We start from the raw sequence: 9,169 nt of genomic DNA, 5'->3' as shown, positions 1-9,169 counted from the left end.
CGAACCCGCCACCTTAGGTGTATGTGGCTGGCGCCTTAGCCGCTTGAGCCACAGGCGCCGAGCCTTGAGACAACTTTTGAACCACTCTTTGGATTTCTATTTTCACCCTTTCCTCCATTCTATTCATCTTATTTGCCATCCATATTCTAAATTCTATTTCTGACAATTCAGCCGTTTGTCTATGAATGGCATCTTCTGTTGTATCTCCTTTGTCATTCCTTGGGGGAGCTGATCTACTCTGATAATTCATGTTGCCATAGTTCTTCTGGTTCTGCCCCATGAGTATTTTCTGCAATTTGGCAAATAAAACTGGTAGGGTGAGATTGGATTGGGCACTCCAGGAAGTAGAATTAACTAGCCCTTTACCAGTGAGCTGTGGCTTCTGATTGTGGCTTTTCCCCTCCAGCCTTACAACAGTCTCTTTCAGAGTTGCAGCCAGAGACTTCAAGGACCTGCTTGGTGAAAAGCACAAGCTGGTTCTGTCTTAAAGTCAGCCAACCTTTACCCAATCCTAATGAATCACAATATTAGGCTGAAATCTCAGTTGGAGAGTGATACAAGCAACTGTGGCTTCCCGCCCCTCACCAGCGATAGCTGGAGGAGGAGAATCAGTCCTTTCTCACTACAAAACAATTGCTGTTCAACCTCAGAGTGTCCCTGGGTGGGCAACCCAAGTTGAGAGTTCTAACCAGCTTGTCCTGGGCAGTACAATGACTGCTCAACAGGGAGAGTTCAAAGAGTCTCCAGTGCCTGATAGTAGAAATCCACAGTTAGTTCTGTCCTACAAACCCAAGGGGATGTACCCTGGTCTCTTCTGGTGAGCCACCAAGTGAGAAAATGTCTGCCAAAGTCAGAACAGGGGTGTCAGTGCCTCCACTTTCAAGCACCATTGCACTTCCCTCTCTCCCCGACATCCCTTTCTTCCCGCACTCCCTGCTTCCACTTGAGTCACGATTTCTATGCTGCTCTCCAGCAGCCCACACAATGCCCAGGCCTCTAAGGGAATTGCCAAACACTCTGGGATCTGCAAGGGACAGACCTTTAGACTGCCAGGCAAGGGGGGAAAGGTGGACTGGGAGTTCAGGATTGCGGGGAAAATGTTTGTTCAATTTTATGCCTGGCAGGATGATGCCTAGGCTCACAAGTGGGACCTTCCTGGAAAAGAAGGCCTAGTGTTTAGCAGCTCTCTCCTGTGGGGTAAAATGGGGGGTGTTTTGTTCCCTGTGCACTTCCAGAGAGCCCACAGTGAGCCTTCCGCTTGGAGGAGGGGTCTCTTGTCCTCTTGGCAATAGGTTTTGTACTTGGAATTTGTTTTCTTGGATCACTTTTTCTTGCTTGCTTCAGCAGAGATAATGTGTACTTGTTTATTCTTTCTTAGCTCAGCTCCCCACCTTTGGCTTCACTGAGTCCACTTTTGTCCAGTATCTCTCCCTCTGGACAGTAGCCTCTGGTGAAAGCTGCCTATATCGGCCATCTTCCTTTTTTCCCCAGCTTAGTGAATTTTATGGAAAAAATACTCCTTAGAGGCAGAAAAGAGAATGGCTTCCAGGTGCCCTGGGTAAAGGCCTGGCTCTGAAAATTCATTGATGGCAAATCTTTAGGTTGAATCCTCTGAAACAGCCATGTTTGTTAGTAAAAAATAACTGACTGTCATTGATTTCATAAAGTTTCACATAACAAAAGAAAATGCAAAGAGAAGGTTTGGCTACCTTCAGAGAATGTACCCATGTAACAACCTGGTGCCAGGTTTCCTCTAATGGGAAGAACAGTCTTGGTTCATCAAAATACCCTGATACTTGTATTGATATGAAAGGTGAATTGGAGTGAAACAATGTCATGTAAGAAAAGTGACAGGAGTTGGGAAGGAGACAGGGTGGTGACAGGAAGTGGGGAGGAGAAGGGAAGGATGAGAGAGGAGAATAGATAGCATCTACATCAAGGGAGGAGGTTGGGCTCTTCCAGAGAGACCACCAGTAAAGGGTTCTCAGAGGCAGCAATGGTGAAAAGGTCAATGTCCAATATTTGATTTTTTTTCTTAAGAGATAGTCATTCCATCACCTAAGCTGGAGTGCAGTGGTATGATCATAGCTCACTACAGTCTTGAACTCTTGGGTTCAAGCCACATACCTGCCTCAGCCTCCTGAGTAGCTAGGACTATAGGTACATGCCTGGTTACTTTTGCCTGGTCCTTTGCCTGGTTACTTTTAAAAATTGTTTTGTACAGTTGGGGGTCTTGCTATGTTGTCCGGACTTATCTTAAATTCCTGGGCTTAAGTGATCCTCTGGCCTTGGCCTCCCAAAGTGCTAAGATCATAGGCATAACCTACCACCCATGGCCCAATATTTGGGTTTAAGTTCCTCAGACCTCCAGTGATAGTCATCAACCCTGCAGTAGTGATTACACTTTGAGGGCAGACATGGGGTGTGAGGTAACATATCCTAAAAAAGGATAGTATGTGGAGGAGACAGGATGCCACTGAGAGTCCAGAATGCTATGGCCACGGGAAACCAGAGCCAGAATGAGTAGGAGAAATGTAAGTCCTCCTAGAATTTTCAGAGATATTAGGAAGGATGTTGAGTTTCCTGACACATAGAATACTCCTCCCATGAAACGGTGGGACAAGGGGAAAACGAATATTTGTTGAACCATAAGATAATCTAATGGGGTTCAGCACTCTCTGTCTTCATGATCTTTTCTTTGTCATACTTTATTTATTTATTTTTTTTTTAAGGCAGGGTTTCATTCTATTGCCTAAGCTAGAGTGCAGGCATTGATCATAGCTTATTGAAAGCTCTAATTCCTGGGCTCAAGCAATCCTTCTGCCTTCCTGACTTAGCCTCCTGAGTAGCTGGGACGATAGGTACAGGCCACCTACCATACCTGGCTAATTAATTTTTTTTTTTTTTTTTTTTGCCGAGACAACATCTCACTTTGTTGCCCAAGCTGGATTCACACTCCTGGCCTGAAGTGACCTTCCTACCTTGGCTTCCCAAAGCACCAGGGTTAAAGGCATAAACCATTGCCCCTGAGCACTCTAAATTTTACTATTTGGATAAATTGAGAGGAGGAGCAATGGCATTATAAGACGTGGTCTGCCATATTTACCTCTTTCTGAACTTTTACAAGTTCTAGGCAAAACTGTTTCTAGTTAGTAAATAAATCTGCTGAACATTTTGCACATTATGTACTAACCTCCTCTTAGGACAGCTCTTTTTTCATTCCAAATAGTAAACTTCTGACCATCACCTCCCAGACATTTTATGTACAAAAAGGCATTCTTTTGCCACAAATTTCTACCAACACTTTTTAAAAGCTCTTTGCTCATTTGCCTATAATAGTGTCAAGCAAAGCTCTCTGGGCTTTCCAAGAAATGAATAATAATGTGCTTTCAAGGGCTTAGAAGCAAGCAAAGAAAGCAAAAAGTCGATTAAAGAAATATTTTCCACTAGATAGATATCTTCATAATGAAATAAAACTCCTGTTTCTTTGATGTTAATTTGAATTTTATTCAGAACATCCTTAATTGGGCAGAAGCCTAGAGATAGAAGTCAAGGACACATAGACAAAATTCAAGCTTTTTGCGTTATAATGAAAGAAGCCTACAATGTATCATTACTTTCCTGGGGAACAGGATTTGATTCCTAGAAAAATCAAATTAATGTTTTAAGTGCTACTGTTATATAACATAACCTAACCTAGCATAGTAATCTGTTAACGTTTGTTAAATAATTAAATCCCTGTGTTCTGAGTATTTATATGGTGGCACAGTGTGTATTCTCTTGCTTAAATGCTCATACTAAGTCTCTGAGGTAGATAGCATTATGCCCCCCCCTCCATTTATAATATAACGAAATAGGCTATGCAAAAAGATCACAGGTATATTCTTAATTTGAGATTAGGGGATAAAATAAGAAGACTCAAAATTTCACGTGCCTGGGCATATGTCTAGGTGTTTTCTGTGTTCAGAGAGAGGGTTGTTCAGTTTCGTTACAAAGGTAAAGGCATTGTCAGCATTGACATTGAGCAGAAAAACTTATCTGAGAAGTTTGTTGTATTGATACTTCATCAGATGTACGTTGAAGGGTTCCAAATTCAATGAACTACTTTCTTATCCTGCCTCAGGCCATATGATGTTTTGACCATGCTGCAGTTTTCCAGTACGTGCTACTGATTTTTACCTCACTCTTACTTCTATTGGCAGATTGTTTTAACAGGAAAAGAAAAGGTAGGAGTAGGCTATACACTGGTACTGTTCTCCCTGTCATGCACCGTAAGCATTTTCTGGGCTCTTCTGAAGCAGGACTACAAATGCTAGGAGCTCCCACCCTCTGGCTGTAATAAAACTTTGTATAATCGATGTGATCTATCTCACGAGTTGATTGGAAGTATCTGAGAGTGTAATCAATTAAGCAAGCTCCAGCTCCACAGCTGGCATCCTGTGTCTCTGACATGCCCCTTTTCACGGGGGACAGCAGTTTGCTGACAGGAGGTTTTGCTCCTACTTAACACTCCATATATTTTATGAATTTTCAGGATTTGAACTTCTGCCTGACATTGGTGTGAATGATTTCCATCAAAATTAATGGAGTCCCAATGCTTAGAAAGAAATTGCTTTGTAAATTGTCCTTGTCTCCTAGTTTCAATGCTTGTTATTTTTTGTTGTCATTTAACTTCAATTCTTTTGATCTTCTTGCTATCATGACGGGGTCTTATTACTCCCAGATTCAAGAATTCAGGATAAAGTATGTAATGTTGTGTGCAGAAAGATGGACTCTACTGGTTAGATACTAAAAAAAAAAAAAAAACCCCAAATGCCCTCAGCTTCATCCTTTCTCTGGAGCATTATTCTGTCTGTACAAAGGATTATTCTTGTTATAACTTCTCTCAAAGTGATTGAACAAACATTTCTTTTCTTTTCTCTGATGTGCTGCTTGATATTTTGAATGCTGATGATGCTGTTCAAAGTATTTTCAATTCATTCATTTCACTGCTGCCAGGGAGGGTGATATCTTATTTATAGAAAGGCTAAGTTTTAGGCTAAAGTAGTGTGCCTTTTCTTAAATAAAAAAGCAAACAGAAAACAGATTCAGCGATGGGCATCTTATTTCAGTTTCATATTTATTCCTAACTTAACCATGTGAACTACCAGTATGGATATCTTAAAAGGCCTTGAAAACTACTCACTGTAAAGGATTGCAAAGATGTGGATCAAAGACATGAGGGAAGAAGGAAGAGTATTTCTTTTCGTTTCAGATCTATCCACAATGCCTTTTCCCCGGACCACCTTGTCTTTGATTTTCTAATCTTCCTCTTTCTAAGTCCTAACGAACCATCAATGCCAGCCATCACTGAGTTTTATATATCCTTACTGTGTTATCCTTATTGATAACGCTAATAATGAAACAACCATTAAACCTATAAAAATGGTGTGTACAATTCTAGTTGCATGCATTTTAAGAATTGGTTGAAATACATAATTCTTTTGAAAATATATGCATTGAGGTTTGATGCAAGGGGAAGTAGAAAAATTAGTGTACATGGCATCCCTAAAGTTGCCATACATATTTTAAAAGATATTTGCAAAATATTCTCTACGTGTTGGCTACCCCTTTGTAAAATTTTATAGTGAATGTTTTATAAAGAAAAGTACATTTAGGCACAAATTCTCCATTTTCCCCATAGATGGTAACTTTAGGGGCCATCTACTTTTGGGACATCAGTCACAATGGGAGCCACTGAAAAAGTAGAGAATTAGCTCCAAAACTGACAGAGCACTTACTAAATTTAGAATTGAGTTCCTTTGAACTTTTGAGAATTAGGTAATTATCATCATGTGATTTTTTGTGTGTGAATTTTGCAAAAGTATTACACACGCACTTTATATTATGTTGATAGGCATTGCTTTACTGATATAACTCGTGCCTTCTACAGTGGTAATGCAGAAAGATTCCAGGCCTGGCAGAGATTCTGGGGTCCAAGGTGAGCCCTTGATTGGTATAGTTGACTAAGAAAGAAGCAGCAGTCCCCACAAATTATGCAAATCTCTAATATCAATTGCTTGGGGAAGATGCAGAGGTCCATCCTCAGAAATTCAGTCTTCGATTCTCCTATAACACATTGTGCGTATCTCCGTTTCCTGGCATCTTTTCCTTAATTATCCCTTCTTTGGTGGGTCACTCACTAGAGGTGAACCTGAGGGCAGGGAATGTGTGCCCTCTTCTTTCCATCACTCGTGTTTTTACAGTGCCTGCCAGGAAGAGTTCCTCGGTACAATGTTCATTGAATGAAAGAATAAGTGGGTGAGTGAATGAATGAGTGAACAGAAAGGTACTCAGTTCAATTTATGAAACTAACAGGAACCTTGATGTTAAAATAGAACGAAAAAGAAAGCTATAGCCATAGATCACTTAGGAAAATGAATGCAGAATCCTAAATGAAATTCGAGCAAACCAAATTCAATGTACATTAAGAGAATCAACCAGTATGAACAGGAGGGTTTATCATGAAACTGCAAGGATAGTTTTCTATTAAGAAAACTATTACTGGCAGGGTGGAAATGTAAAGTGTTACAGCCACTTTGCAAAGCAATCTAGCAATATCTATTAAAGTTAAAAATATATGTGTCTTTTGAGGCAGCTATTCCACTCCTGGGAATCCATCCCACAGAAATAAAAGTACAAGTGCACACAGTATACTGCAGCGTGGTCCAGAGTGGCGCAAAGAGTGGAGGCAAAGTTAATTCCCATCTGAGGGGAAGAGTCAGGTGTGTGATGGTGCACCCACACTGTAGGATGTTGTGCAGCCTTTAGGGAGAACAGATTAGAGCTTTCTCGATGATTTCCACGAGGTATTACGGAGTGATCAAATGCAAAGTGCATAAAAGTATATATAATAAGATACCATTTGGCTGAAACATAGAAATAAAACCCCCAAAGCAAAACAAAAAACAGGAAAATAAGTCTCTGTGTCTGTATATTACTAGTTGAATAACTTTGTGAATATTTCTTCTTTTGACCTCAGTTTCCTCCTTGGTAAACTTGGGGTGATCATAGTGTACATTTTATGGGATTTTGGTGAAGATTAAAGGAGTTGATACATGTTAAATGTCCAGTACATAGATAGTACCTGGTGAATATTAGCTGTTATTATTAGGTTTATTGACCTGAGCAGAATATGCAGAATTCAAAGAAAAATATGGATGGGCACATACCAGATTGTGAACCTCGTTGTGTGTAGATGAGGGGTTGGTGTGGGCTGAAGGGAAAAGGAAAGCCCAGTAAATAAGGAAAAGAAAGTAAGTGTGTATTTTACATTTATAAATTTATTTTAAAAAAGTACATTAAAAGATTATGTATAAAGAAATTAAATGTTTTTAAAAGGAAAAAAATACATAGTGCTAATTATATCAAATCAATTGATCCAATAAGAAAAAAGCAATATAAAATTACATACATTGAAAGGCATTTACTAAAATTTTCTCTCATTCCTTCTTAAATATCTATAGGAAAATTTCTGAAAGGAACTTTATTTATTTTATTTTATTTTTTTAAAATCATAAATGGATAGATCATGTATACATTAATGCGTGTATGGGGTACAATGTGCTGATTTCATACACAATTAGGAGTGTTTATACCACACTGGTTAACATAAACCTCATCTCGTTTACTTAATTATTGTGTTAAGACATTTATACTCTATACTTAATAAATCCAACAAGTACCTTTGCATGATACACCCTAGGTGTGATCCCACCATTCTGAAAGATACTTTTTAAAAGATATAAAGGATAAATATTTTAAACACTAGCCGTTATTAACTCTGATGGGAAAGCATAGAACATGGCTTCTCCGAGTGTATTTTCTGAAACAGTAATTCCACAAATGAAAGGAAAGGATTCTTTGAGCACAATGATTTGAGAACGTGCTGCTCACAAGTAGTCCGCATCCGAATCATGACGACTATTGGGGTGGCAGAAGTCTAAGAGGTCCTCTTCTACCTTCAGGGTTTTAGGTAAAGTACCACTTCCTCAGAGGAACCTTCCACGGCCATGTTATACGAAGTATGTCCCCCTCCCTCCATGCTCTGTCACACTGCTGTTCCTGTATCCTTCAATTGTGATTATTAATTAAGAGAATTCCGTGCAAACGCAGTGAAACCTTTTAAAGATTTTTTTCCTTCTGTGTTCTAGCTGTTACTTACACCTTCGTTTCATTTCTTTAATCCGTTTTCCTCGCTAAACTTTTTCTTCCTAAGAAGTTTTTAAAGAATTTCGTCTTTAAAAACGTTGATTTCTGTAGACTTTGCAGCTGAACATCAGGATTATGTAATTTCTACTGTATGGATGGCCTCTGGAGAGGTATCGGCTTACAGTGGGATTTCAGGCTTTGGTTTTTCATAGTTCAAAAGGGTGGTGATAATTCTTGTACCTCATCTTTCCTGGAAGTATGTCATTCATACTAGAACCTTTTGTTTTGAGACAGTCTCACTCTGTTGCCCAGGCTAGAGTGCAGTGGTGTCATCATAGCTCAATTATAACCTCAGACTCCTGGGCTCAAGTGATCCTCCTGCCTCAGTCTCCTGATTAGCTGGGTCTACAGGTGTGAATCACCATACCAGCCTAAGTTTTATTATTTTTTTGTAGAGCTTGAGTCTTGCTATGTTGCTCAGGCTGGTCTCAAACTCCTAGACTCAAGGGATCCTCCTGCTCTAACCTTCCAAAATACTAGGATTACAGGCATAAGCCATGATGGTGGCCTAGGATGCATTTTTTTTTTTTTAAGAGACAGAGTCTGACTCTGTCACCTTGGGTAGAGTGCTATGGTGTTATAGCTCACAGCAACCTCAAACTCTAGGGTCAAGAGAACTTCTTGCCTTAGCCTCCTGAGTAGCTGGGGCTATAGGCCTCAGCCACAACACCGGGGTAATCGTTTGTTTTCTATTTTTAGTAGAGATGGTCTCCCTCTGGCTCAGGGGGGTCTTGAACCCCTGAGTGGAATGAACTTAATGGATCTTTCCGGTTGGCCTGCCAGAGTGCTGGAGTTGTAGGTGTGAGCCATTGGGTAGAATGCATTTTTTTTTTTTTTTGCAATATTGGCCAGGGCTGGGCTTGAACCTGCCATCCCCGGTTTATGGGGCTGGCGCCCGACTCCTTGAGCCACAGGCACC

The 9,169-nt window shown here is 40.1% G+C and overlaps 1 protein-coding gene across 1 annotated transcript in view; it reads left to right on the top strand.

Moving 5' to 3' along the window:
- CFAP58 (cilia and flagella associated protein 58) overlaps positions 1–9,169 on the top strand; it is a 104,230-nt gene that overhangs the window by 31,421 nt on the left and 63,640 nt on the right. The window lies entirely within an intron of this gene.

This window comes from Otolemur garnettii, unplaced genomic scaffold (genome assembly GCF_000181295.1).
Source record: "Otolemur garnettii isolate 467f Iridium unplaced genomic scaffold, OtoGar3 scaffold00021, whole genome shotgun sequence".
Taxonomy (NCBI): Eukaryota; Metazoa; Chordata; class Mammalia; order Primates; family Galagidae; genus Otolemur; species Otolemur garnettii.
Note: the sequence above shows the minus strand (reverse complement) of the source record. Positions and strands in the feature narration are given on the sequence as shown.